Genomic DNA, 13637 nt, shown 5'->3' on the forward strand with positions numbered 1-13637 from the left:
AGAGTATGGCTGTCTGGTTGGGAGAAACACACTGACAAAGTCAAGAGGTGGAGGAGGATGGGCTGTGTTTAGGCAATGGTAAGAAACCCTGTGAATTCAGAGTCCCCACTCCTGGGCTGCTCACATGGGCTGTCCCGGGGCAGCACTGTGCTCAGCTGGACTTTCTCAGGGTAGCCTTTTCCCCAAGACTTCTCTTAGACCTTTCCTCCAGATTCATTCTGCTAGATGCCTGTCAAACTCATGCATTAAATTTAGCCATGTTATTCATAGAAACCACAAAGCAAGGCAGCAGGCAGGAGAGGCAGATATAACAAAGAATCAAGTAGAAAATTTTCATTGAAAAGTGTGGTTATTGAAATAAAAGTGAAAAATACTTCATTAGGTCAAGTAATAGATCAAATGCATACCAGGAAAAAATTCAGTCAGGAATCCCCATCATCTAACTTGCTCTCTCTCGGTTTTTGGAACTCAAGTTCTGTGTGGGGGTTTGCATAGCAGGCACATGGTGTAAAGGTGGAATTCTGACAAGAGTCCACATCCTATCCTCTGTCCACTACCCCACACTGCCATGGCCCTCATTTCACTCCATAGTGGTGGGTTTCCCCAAACGGACTCCTGGAGTGATCTAGAAAGCATTGCCAGCATTGGTACTTATAAATTTAGCTATGGTCATACTCTGGCCATTCAGAGGAGAGATAATATGAAAGATATTTTCTTCGAAACATCTCACAATCTCTATCCCCAACCTTACTACCTTAAAATTTATCTTTAGAGTTTTATTTCAAACTTCCCTAGCGGTCCAGTGATTAAGGCTCTGCACGTCCAATGCACGGGCATGGGTTCAATCCCTGGTCTGGGAACTAAGATCCCACAGGACCTAAGATCTCACATGCCCCACGGCATGGCCAAGAAATTAAAATAAATAAATAAATTATTTAAAAGAAATAAAGTTTAGTTCAATGAACAAAGTGGATCATGAATGGCACTCCAACATACATTTTGTGTTATTTCCATTTGATTTGCATAAATATTGAACTTTCTCATTCGATCAACATGCCTTGATTTTCCTTTTCCTATATAAGCGTGCCATGGCTTCTGAAAGTTGGGGCTCCCATTTCTAAATTAAGTGAGACAGAGTTATAGAGATAGCTAGTTGGTTTTTTGTGGTCCCAGAGCCTCAGCCCCCTTCTAGGCCATGTTGCTGTGTGTCTGGGGATTGGTGGAACAGACCACCAAGACACCATCTGCTGGAGGGGTGGGGCACCTTCTGGGGCAGCACCCACTTCCTTGGATAGAGTCAGGGCCGACAGGCCTGCCTGGTACGGAGGCCTCCTCCACAGTCAAAGCGAACAACACAACAGTGTCACTCAGATTTGTCTCCTGGCCTGGCACTGCTTTGAACTCATTATCTGAATTCTATTATGAGAAAGAACTGAAGAGGGCTGTCCCCAGAGGACCTCAGGAAAATTCCAGCATTTATGTTTTGTTGCCTGTTGACAGCCTATAATGCAGAACAGCGAAGAGACCTTCTCCCACAGACTGTACAGAACTCAGTATGGCCCTGGGTGCTCCAGGGCTTCCTCTGGGGCGGGAGAAGCCAGGGCCCAGCAGCAGGAGTGATGCCCAGGACAAGGGCCAGCAGAGCCTGGAAGCAGGCAGCAGAGTCCAGGGGCAGGCAGTGTGCCCTGCAGAAGACAGTGGTGCTCTCAACGTCCCCATGGCATTTGATTGCTGTTAGAAAACAATGTCCACTCATTGTAAATAGCTATTATACAATGTATCTCTAGCGATAAGCATTTGACCTAAAGAAATTTGGAAGCGTTGTGTTTAAGAAGGAATAGTAAATGGTTACCCAGGGAAGTTTAAACCAAGGGAGACAAGATTATGGAGGGAGAGGGGATGGCAGCATTATCTCTTTGTGAAAATTCCAAAACTAACAGTTCAAGGTTGATTTACTTTCTGATGTAATAGAAGTCAAATTCCGTTTGTTATTCCTGTGTCCTTTGTCCATGAGCTTAAAGATAAGTCCATGGAAAAGTATTGACCAGAGAGCCTGAGGCAGGGGGCGGGAGGGCCTTTAGTGGAGTGGATGGGGGTGAGGTTTACGCCCTAGTTTCCATCAGCACTGCCTTGCCTTTGATGTGAATGATTGATGTTTCATCCAGTCTGACATGAAATGTTACAGAAGTGCCACTTTATGATATGTCAGCTGCACTCCCTCCAACCCCAGCTAGCTTACCCTGAGCCCCACTGCTGAATAGAAATCTAACCCCCAGTGCCTACAGGCTTCAGTTCCACCTCTGCTCTGCCACTCCGATGATGTTACAAACACGCTGAGGCCAATTTTCCTACCAAGGTCAGGAGAACAGCCATGACTCTTAGAGAGGAGATCACTGAACAAGCCTGCCTCCCCACTCCCACTGGCTGGCTCCCCCATGCATAAGCTGGCCTTTGGGCATTGTTGGTTCCCCAGGGTCTCCAAAGTTGTTGTACATTGAGGCTGCTTGATAAATGTGTAATGACTCAACAGAGTATATTGTTTTCTTCTTGTTTCCCTTTGAAAAAGTCTGCAATTGTTTCTAATTGTTTTTTTATACCAAATTAAGCCTGCAAGGAGCTTCCTAGGTGGTGCCAGTGATAAAGAACTCACCTGTCAATGCAGGAGACATAAGAGATGTGGGTTCCATCCCTGGGTGGGGAAGATCCCCTAGAGGAGGGCATGGCAACCCACTCCAGTACTCTTGCCGGGATAATCCCTTGGACAGAGGAGCCTGGCAGGCTATGGTCCACAGGGTCGCTAAGAGTTGGACACAACTGAAGCGGCTTAGCACACACACAGGCAAGCCTGAAAAGTCTTCCACAGTCAAGTTCTCTCTTCTTCCTTGGCATAACTCTGCCCACTCCCTCTCTGCCCCACAGACACTGGACTTTTCCCTGGCTGAAGGGAGGACATGGAGCCCCTGCCTGAGTCATAGGGAGAGGGGCTGGCATTCATGGCCAATCAGTAGGAGGAGCTAAAATGACTCTAGAACAATCTGGAAGCCTGGCAACGGTCAGTCAAAGTTTCCATGTGAGTGTGTGTGCTCAGCTGCTCAGTCGTGTTCGACTCTTTGTGACCCCATAGACTGTAGCCTGCCAGGCACCTCTGTCCATGGGATTCTCTAGGCAAGAATACTGGAGTAGGTTGCCATTTACTTCACAAAGTTTCCATACTTGACTCCTCAGTCAGTAGGATATATATTATATCAGCCTATCCCTTCCATAGTCAAAGCTATGGTTTTACCAGTAGTCATGTATGGAAGTGAGAGATGGGCTATAAAGAAAGCTGAGCATCAAAAAATTGATGCTTTTGAACTGTGGTGCAGAATAAGACTCTTGAGAGTCCCTTGGACAGTATGGCGATCAAACCTGTCAATCCTAAAGGAAATCAACCCTGAATAGTAATTGGAAGGATTGGTGCTGAAACAGAAGCTCCAATACTTGGGCCACCTGATGCGAAGAACTGACTCACTGGAAAAGACCCTGATTCTGGGAAAGATAGAAGGCAGGAGGAGAAGGGGCAATGGAGGATGAGATGGTTGGATGGCATCACCAACTCAAAGTATATGAGTTTGAGCAGACTCCAGGAGATAGTGAAAGATAGGGAAGCCTGGCATGCTGCAGTCCAGGGGGTCACCAAGAGTTGGACTGGACTGAGGGACTAAACAACAACCCCCTCCATGATGGACAGCAACCTCTCGTGGAAATAAAGAAACCGTCTCAAAAATGTTTCTTGTGGGCCTGGGTTTTCCCTCTGGAGGGGTTTTGCAATCTGTGCCTGCAGGCTTAGGCCGTGACAGGGACTCTGACGTCAGCCAGCTGGCCATTGCCTACTGTCTGTAGTCAGGGAAGGCTGGAATTCTGAAATGGAATAATACCATTGTTCACAGAAACTAATGTGTTTTATTAACATTATATAAAATGAAAACCCTTAATATTGATTTTAAGAAAATTCTTGGCACAAAACAAATAATCACACGACAAAAAAAAAAAAAGACAAAAAAACAAACAAAAAGTGAGAGAATTTTGCCAACATATAGTCAGAAAAATAATTTTAAAGACATTTTTAGGGAATTTAAGCCCAGAACCACATAAGTAGCTTGTACTCTTAGAAGTATGAGTGAATAAATTTATTCATGAAAATAAATGGAAATGTGTGAAAGATAAGTGTACATTTTAACCATATTGTCAGTACGTGTAACAGTTTCTACAGCTGCAATATAAAGGATGAGGTGCATGTATAAAGAAAATCACTGCCTCTCTGTTCCCCTGCATAAATGTCCAAAGTGGCGTGCAGTTTTCGATGCATGCCAATCCATGCACCAGTCCAGGAAGGACTCACCAGGGTCTGGCCTGTCACTGCACACACTCACCCATCAACAGTCATGTCTTGGCCCTGCTCTTCTAGGTTTCCATGCACATTTCTCACAGATTCCTCCTTCATGGAACATTCTCAGGACTCAGCCTGGCTCTGCCTATCCAGTCCCTTCAGCCATCGCTCTTGCCCATGGCAATTACGAACAACACGCATCTTCCATGCAAGCTGCCCCTTCAATGCTGGACCATAGAGTGACCAACCGTCCTGGCTTGATGAAGGGGTCCATGGGGTCGCAAAGAGTTGGACATGACCGAGGGACTGAAGAACAAACCCCTCCAGAGTGGAAAGCACCTTCTCGTGGAAATAAAGAAACCGTCTCAAAAATGTTTCTTATGGACCTGGGCTTTCCCTCTGGAGGTTTTTTGAAATCAGGCTCAGGCACACAACCCATGGACCCCAAGTTTCATTCTGGAATTTGAAACTTCTAATTCTAAGACCAGAAACTTAACAAGGATGAGTTGGTCACCCTAGCGCTGGTACAGGTCACACCAAGTACTGTGAGTCTTGACTTTCAGAATTCCAGCAGCATAGGCCCAAGAAATTTAAGGCTTCCTGCTATATTAACACCCTGACAGATGGTACACCACAGGTCAATTCTGGAGCCACCTGTGTTTATTTCTTATAAGACTCTGTGGTTGGTTTGCTTTTCCCCCTTTTAACCTTTAGTACTGTTGACCTGAAACAAGTGAACTACCAGACATTTCTCCAGCAAAGATGGATTGCTGGGTCAGCAGAGAATTGGAGTTTGGAGCCTGAAACCAAGGCGAGGTACATACAAGTCCCAGCATGGTAAGGGAAGGAGAACACTTTTATAGAGAGGAAAAGGAATTTGGGAGGGCTGTGGTAAACAAATGGTCCATGGCTTTTCATCGGCTGAGTCTTTACTGGGAAAGAAGAGGAGTCTTTCTTCTTCCAGTTGGTCTATGCTGTCATCTCAGGGCATGAGAACTTCAAACAGTCTGATTTTAAGATCAGACCAAAGTTCCAAACAGTAACTCACATAGAGAATAAAGCTTTAACCAGAAAGATGAAACCTTTAAATAGATCCTAAATAAAGGAGAGCTTTAAACACAAGGGAGTGTGAGGTCAGATCCAGGAGAAAGATGTACCTTCCGACTCCAGGTTCATGAGAAAAGCAGTAAGCCACTCTGGGCTCAAGTGTGGATACCATACCTATTTGTTTAGCAGTCCTGGAACCACTGAAAGTCTTTCCTGGTCCCTGTTCATGCCACCAAAATATTGACTGAAACAAATAGACTGCTAGATATTTCTCCAGCAAAGATGGGTTTATTCTGACCAGTAGAGAATTACATTTCATTGTCTTCAACCAGGGTGAGCTACAGGCTAGTCCCAAACAGCAAGGGAAGGAGAACACTTTCATTAAGAGTGAAAGGAAGTTGGAAGGGCTGTAGTAAACAAGAAGTCCACGGTTTCCCACTGACTGAGTCCTTGCTAGGAAAAAGAAGTCTTGCTTACTCAGAGCGTGAGAGTGCCCCCTTCTGGTCTCCTAACTCTATTTGCAGTTTCTCTATTAATGTTTTATAGTACACCCCCTCCTGGCAGTTCCTGTCTCTCTGGCCCTGGAGCCCACTGAGAATGAAGCGTCAGTTTCCATCCGCTCTTTGCAGAAATCCTTCAGCAGGGACATTTCTGGTTTTTTTTTTCCAGAGTGGGGAGTACTACAGGGTCAGAAATCCACACATGAGCAGGTCAATGAATGTTTTACACTGGTTGACACTAGGGGAAGGTAACCTGTTAAGGTTTCAAAAATGTGATGTTTTACCAGAAGTGCAAATTTCTTCAAAAAAAGTTTAATTGCATTTATTTCATAATAGTAAACAATAACTGTCTTCACTCAGGCTGCTATAACAAACTACCATAAATTGGGTGGCTTAAACAGCTGACATGTATTTCTCACAGTTCCAGAGGTTGAGAAGTCCAAGGTGTTGGCAGATCCAGTGTCCGGTGAGGGCACGCTTCCTGGTTTGCAGATGGCTGTCTTCTTCTTGTATCCTCACATGGTGGAAAGAGAGATCTTCTCTCACATCTCTATAAGGCACCAATCCCATTTATAAGGGTTCCATCCTCATGACCTTGTTACCTTCTGAAAACTCTACTTCTGAATACCATCACTAGGCATTAGGGCTGAAATCTATGAATTTGGTGGTTGGAGGAGAATTAAGGGCCACAAACATCCAGTCCACAGTGATAACTAATATTTAAAGAGTATTTGCTGCATACCAGGTACTTTGCTAAGTACTTTTAAGTACATCATGTTGTGTACCTTCAGAATATGATGTAGGTGAGGAGACTGAGGCTCAGAGAGGTTCAGATACTTCTCCGAGGTCACATTGCTGATAATGGGAAGATCTTGGCTTTGAATTCAGACAGTCTCACTGCAGAGTCAGCACTTGGATTCAGAACCGCAGACCTGGAGCTAAACAGGATCACACTCAAGCAAATTGAGAACATTGCAATTTCACAGACAGTGTTCTGGGCAATTGTGGAGTGAGCGTAGCAGTCAGGGTGCATCTCCTTCCTGAACCTATGTCTTCCTGGACCTACACCTGTATCACTGATGGGGCTCTCAGTTTCTACAGCAAGAGTTAAGTAAAAGATAAACATAGCTGTACAGTGAATGAATCCAAGAATTGCCCAGAGTTTAGCCAGTCCGAGATTCTATGGTCATTCTGGATTTATATGCTGTCACCAAAATTCCAGGGACACATGCCCATGGCTTACACGTAGCCAAGGATTAGTCTCAGTTCAGCCAGTTTCTCTAGAAAGTGAGCCATGCTGACTAGATCTAGGCTTGAAACTTCAAAGAAATGTAAAACAAAGACCATCAAAGAAATGTAAAGACAACTCATAGTGTTACTTCATAACAGTTTGAGTTTGCATCTCCTTTTTGATCAAATTCTCGGCATGCACACACATCTTGGAGTAACTGTGTTTTGAGTTCTTCCCTAGAGTTTTAGGTTCAAATGTGACATTTTGCATGTGTTTTCCAAGTTTTCTGCATTGAACATGAGTTATATGGGGTCAGGGGTCAGTGTGGGAACCCCCTGCACTAGATTGTGAGCGGCCCCCCCCACCCCATGCTGAGAAGCATATTTGAGCAACTTACACACACCTATCCTCAGCACCTTGCACAGCACGTGGCAGCTGGTGGGGATGAATTCAGTGATCACACTATGGCAAGTCCTGAGGGCTACCAGAAGATGCAATTGACTTTAAGGACTTTCCTTGTGCTATTTGGTTTAAAACACAATTGTGCTGTGCTTAGTCGCTCAGTTGTGTCCGACTCTCTGTGACCCCATGGACTATAGCCCGCCAGGCTCCTCTCTGTTCATGGGGATTCTCCAGGCAAGAACACTGGAGTGGGTTGCCATGCCCTCCTCCAGGGAAACACAACTAGTAGTCCTCTTTTCCCAGAACCAGGTTCTGAGAGGTTTTAGCTATGGGAATGAAAGGAACCAGACCTGTCCTCTTGACAACGGTCTCCGGTTTGAGTGTCCACGGCTCCAATCAGCATCCTTCATGTTCTCATGGAAGGTCACTAACGTGTAACCCACATTTTTCAGCCCCTCCCCCCCCCCCCCAAGCAGAGAAGGGGATAACCCCATGGACTAGAATGGTGCTACCTTTGGCTCAGGTCCCATTTCCAAGACTCCTGCTCCCAGAATCTTCCCTTCCTGGGTGGCAGGGACAGGGAGGTGCTCATGGATGTGCAGATAGTCTCTTCATTCTTCTTGACTTTCGCTGCCCTCTTTCACAGTGCAAGAGCACCATGAGGCTTCTCCATTGCTGCTCTAACATCCCTGGCTCATGGTTACTGCTCTTATGTTTATCTCATGTGATCTCCTGGGCAAATTGTATTTTCTGAAAAAAAAAAAAAAAGGTGGGGGGCACAGCAGTATATGCAGATCTCTGTACTCTTTCAGAACCTGAAGACTCTTTCATCAAAAGGTTGAGTCTAATTTCTCTCCCCTGGAATACGGGTGAGCCTTTGTGGATGCCATGAATAGAAAGAATATGGAGAAAAGATGCTGCGTGACTTAGGAGGCTAGGTCATACAAAGAAATAAAGCTTTTCCTTTCCTTTGTCTTTTGAAACATGTGTTTTGGAAGCCCTGAACTAACATAGAGGAAGGTGAGCTATGCTAAAGCTGCCACACAGCCAAGGTTACATGGGGATAAAAATTCCCAAGAAGCCTCATTGTTCCAGCCACTAGCTGCTTGAATCCTCCCAGGGTCAACTATTAGAAATGTGAATAGAGCTTTCAGACAACTCCAGTCCCCAGGTTTTGAGCTGTCCCTGTAGACACCACATGCACAAAGGAGCTGTCTTCATCAAGTCCATCCCATACTGCAGGCTTGCAATAAAAATAAATGTTGCTGTTTCAAGCCGCTCAGTTTGGCGTAATTTGATACCCGGCAATAGTAACTGGGGTATCACCATTAACAGCATCATCAGGCTGCTCACCTGGCTTCCTTCTTGTTGCAGTTGGTGAGCAGAATTAGGGGAAGTTTCTTGCTCCCACCAGTGTCAAAATTCTTTTATCAAACCTCAAAACATGGAGACATCTAACTCATACCATTTGGAGACTTACAGCTTCGTATAGTGGTCCTGATGGTATAAAACTTCGAATCAACTGATTCTTTAGTTGGTTACAGTTTTGTGTGCTCAATAGTTTCAGTTGTGTTTGACTCTTTGCAACCCCGTGGACTGTAGCCCACCAGGATCCTCTGTCCATGGGTATTCTCCAGGCAAGAATACTGGAGTGGGTTGCCATGCACTCCTCCAGGGGATCTTCCCGACAGGGATCAAACCCACATCTCCGGCATTGCACACGGGTTCTTTATCACTGAGCCACCAGGGAAGCTGTTGTTACAGTTACTTGCCCTCAAAATTTAGTGCAAGCCCCCTTGTAATTCTGTTGTGCTGTGCTTCCCCCATCCAGAGCATCGTGCAGGAGTCAAAGCTTGTCTGGTCAGCTTTAATGTGTCCTGCTTCTCTCCTAGGACTTTTGGACCTACAAGCACATTAGGGCTATGAAACTGTTACACACATACTAGGCACTTGGCATTTTAAACTCTTCCTGAACGCTCACCACTAATAAAAGTACTGAATAGATCAAGACTGAGAGGACATAGCTCTGTTTTGTGCCAGCAGAGACCAGCTCCCTTCCAGGTTGACACTGATTCATTAATCAACAGCATGTTCAGCCATAGTTAGTGAGTTATGAATCCAACTATATGTCTCTAATTCTGCTCCCCAAAGATATAAAGGTATGGATCATAAAATGCCTTGCTGAAAACCTTGTCTATCAATTTTCTGTTGTCCTAGGTTCGTGACCCCACTCCAGCATTCTTGCTTGGAAAATCCCAGGGACGGAGGAGCCTGGTGGGCTGCCGTCTATGGGGTCACACAGAGTCGGACACGACTGAAGCGACTTAGCAGCAGCAGCAGCAGCAGCAGCAGCAGCAGCAGAGACACAGGCTTTAATTACCTGACTTGTTTTTAATCATCTAGTCTGGCTCCTCACGATGTTTTCCACAACTGTTTTCTCAGGATCCATCTTTTATTTATTTTTGTTTTTTGGCAGAATTGATCTCTAAATCAAAATCCAGCCCCTGTGGAATCTATATTAGGATTAAGTGAGGCTAAGAGAGGAGGGTAGAGACAGTCAAGGTGCATTATTTATTTGAATTTGCATTGAAAGTTATCATTTTTGTCATTTTAATGAATAACTCATTTTTTTTTAAGTGATAATAGCCAGAAAATGGCTTTTTAAAAAAGTCTGGAGTGTCAGGGCTGAATTTTAACACTAACATAGCACTATTTTAGTGCCACCTTGAGGCAAACCTCATGCATTACAGAGGGGAGGAAATTAAAAAAAAAAATCATAAACCTTAACAAACCTTAGTTCAGCAACATAGAAATACTAACTTGCTCCTTTTTGCCTATCTTCCACAAGCCAGGGATTCCAGTTGGAACTGTCCAATGACCCTGTGAAATAGGTGCTATTATTATTACCATTTTGCAGATGGAAAAACTGAGGCATAGCTTGTAAGTGGTGGCGCTGAAGTTTGATTCTAAGCAGTCTGATTCTAGATCATATACATTTTAATCACTATGGTATATAAAACCTCCAATTTTGCATCTGTACTCTGTCAGGAAGAACGTTTGAAATGTAAGGGGCAGAATGAACATCAGTAGGAGGAAATGGAAGCCCAAGAGGGAAGAGCTGATGACAAGAAACACTTTTACCACTTGAAAGGAAATCATGTCTTCTGGACTAGACAAAATCTAAGTGCTTAAAGGAATATAGAGGAGGTTGTTAAACATGGCTGTGATGTTGAGGGACTGTGGAGGAGAGGCTGAAAGACTGAAGATGCGCAGTTTTTCCAAAAGCTAAGAACATGATAGTCAACTTAGGCATCATTTGTAAGCATGTAAATTAGAAAGTATTGATCCCTAGGGTGCAAATATGGGCTTGATCGAAATATGGGTCAAGTCAGACCCACCTCATTTCCTAATAAGCTGTTGTATAAATGGATTTCAACAAGGCCTCTCAGCATATCCTTGTGGACATGATAAGAAATATGGCTACATGCAAAACAGCTATTTTCATGGAGGCTGATATGACTATATGCTGATGTTTTGATGACAACCTGGAGCAAGGCTTTCAATGGCAAAATTCAAGAGTTGGCCTTCAATTCTTTTCTTCACTATTTGGATAAAAAAATCTTGATGTCTCAGCCAATACAGAGGACAGATACCATCAAGTGGAGAAGCACAGAATATCAGATGACTGAGTTGGAATCCCAAAACATCTTAACCATCTGGACTGAATTGAATGAGATGTAATTGAATAGCAGTGAACATGAGGCTCGTCATCCCAAAGTATTAAGTCAATTTGCCCCATATTGAGAAGTAACCTGGCAGCCTCCCTATCAGTAAAGTGAGCTACACACATAATTTAAAATTTTCTAGAATCCACATTTTGAAAAGTAAAAAACCAAAACTAAGGTAAGGTGAATTTTATAATGTATTTTATTTATTATTTTAATAATATATTTTACCAAATATACCCAGAATACTATCAACATGTAACCAGTATATAAAATTATTGCATTACTTTACATTCTTTTTTTGTACCAAGTCTTCAAAATCTGCTGTGTACTTTACACGTATAGCATCTCTCAGTTTGCACCAGCCACATTGCAGGTGCTCAGAAGTGGACATATAGGACATATGTCCCATATTGGACTGAGCGGCTCTAGAGCGTCCTCACTGACGCTTAGCTCTGTGATGGCACTGCACTCTGATCATGGCGTTCTCAGGCTGGCTGCATCAGTAGAGATACCTTACTTACAGTTGTTCCACTCATAAGTATCGACTTCATTTAGTGGAAAGAGAAAGGGTCTGGGCTCTTTGACATAAACCATGGTGGAAGCTGCACCGGCACCCACTATTTGTGACCTCTAGTCAACCCTTCATCATGAGTTCTGGTACCATGCCAGTGACTGTGAGTCTAGAATTTAAAAAAAATAAACACTCCTCAAACTTTTTCCCTCTCTGCTTATCTCCTGGAGTCTTTGTTCAGGATAGATGTTTTTAGTGGAGCTAATGGCAGCTTAACTTTTTTCAAAGACTAGAGTAAATTCTTCCTTCCATTTTTAAGACCAACCAATGCAACTTTTACAATTGGTTTTAAGTTTCCATATCTTGTTCCCTTTTCCAACAACAGTGATTTCTGAGCACTAACACCCATTTAGGAATCTAGCAATATAACCAATAGTGAATGTAGCTGAAGAGCAGAAACTAAACTTACATAAATGTATAGCCAAAATATGTTAGAAATGTGCAAAAACTTGCCTTAAAATATATCACCCATCATCATTTCCAACTGGCTTGCCCAGTGTCACAGAACTGAGTCTGATCCCAGGCCAGCCACCCTTTCTGCTTCGTTATATATCTCACTGCAGGGACATTTTTCCCTGCAGGGCTGAAGACACCATTATTTATCCTCCCACCATCACTACCTAGAATATTCCTCCACACCACCTGTTTCCTTTGAGTAGAAATCATGAGTTCATGGTAGTTGAAGATACATTCTCTGGAGCAGACTGCTTGTCTTCAAATGTTGGACCCACTGCTTGTAAGCTGTGAGATGTAATTCAATCTCCTCATCTGTAGATTGAGGATAACAGTCTCTCTTCCATATAAACAACCTCATCCATATAAAACACTTTAACAGAAACTGGCCCCATAGTAAGGACTCAATATTTTCTACTCAGTGAATAAGAGGACAAGTTTTCAGTTCTTCACATGAAAACTTTGTAACTCATAGAACTTTTTTTTTTTTTTTTGATACACAGAAACTTTTGGCTCAAGGGGAGCTTACATATTGACCATTATGACCTCCCAAGCCCATTCCGTAGGAAGCTTGCTGCCTTGGGGATTTCTGCTCCACTTCAGGGCAGCATTAACTTCTGGGAAGGCAGCTGTACCCTAGTGCAAAAAGCTTGGACTTTAAAGCCTGTTTTACAATTTTCCTGTCATCTCCACCACATCATCGTATTACTATGCTTTACTACAAGAAAACCTATGGAGCTCTGATACAAGTCTTTCCAAATTACAATGTGTTTCAGAGAAAGCACTTAAATAGTGACAAAGCCCCATGAACATTCTTTTTTGCAGCGTAAGAATTATATCTGGGGTCTTCCTAGCTAAGAACAGTTCTAGCTTAGTATGTGACTGATTCTTGCAAAAATCTTGGAAAAAATCAATAGGTGCAAATCATGATCGAGAGCTCTCCTGGGCTAAGATATAGAAGATAAATGTTGATAATATTCCTCAGAAATTAACTACAGAATCTTAGTACATATGAATATTAAATGTACAGAAAGTCCATGAAACATACATATGTATCTGTGTGGTGCATTTACTTTCTAAGATTTTTTTAGCATTTTAAATATTTCTCAATTTTCTTTCTATTTACAAGTAAATGCACAGTTGGATCACTCAAATCCAAACAGTGTCTGATCAAGGTTAAATGATGTGCTTGTTAACTGTTCTAAATGGATGAAATTTCTTTCCCTCTTCCCTTAATTTTTATAAAACAGGGCAAAATAAATGAAAAGGCAACAGCAGCTTTGGCTGTTATATAGACATACACAGGAATGTTGCTGGAACCATACTGATGGCTAGA

This window comes from Capricornis sumatraensis, chromosome 1 (assembly GCF_032405125.1).
Source record: "Capricornis sumatraensis isolate serow.1 chromosome 1, serow.2, whole genome shotgun sequence".
NCBI classification, from domain to species: Eukaryota; Metazoa; Chordata; class Mammalia; order Artiodactyla; family Bovidae; genus Capricornis; species Capricornis sumatraensis.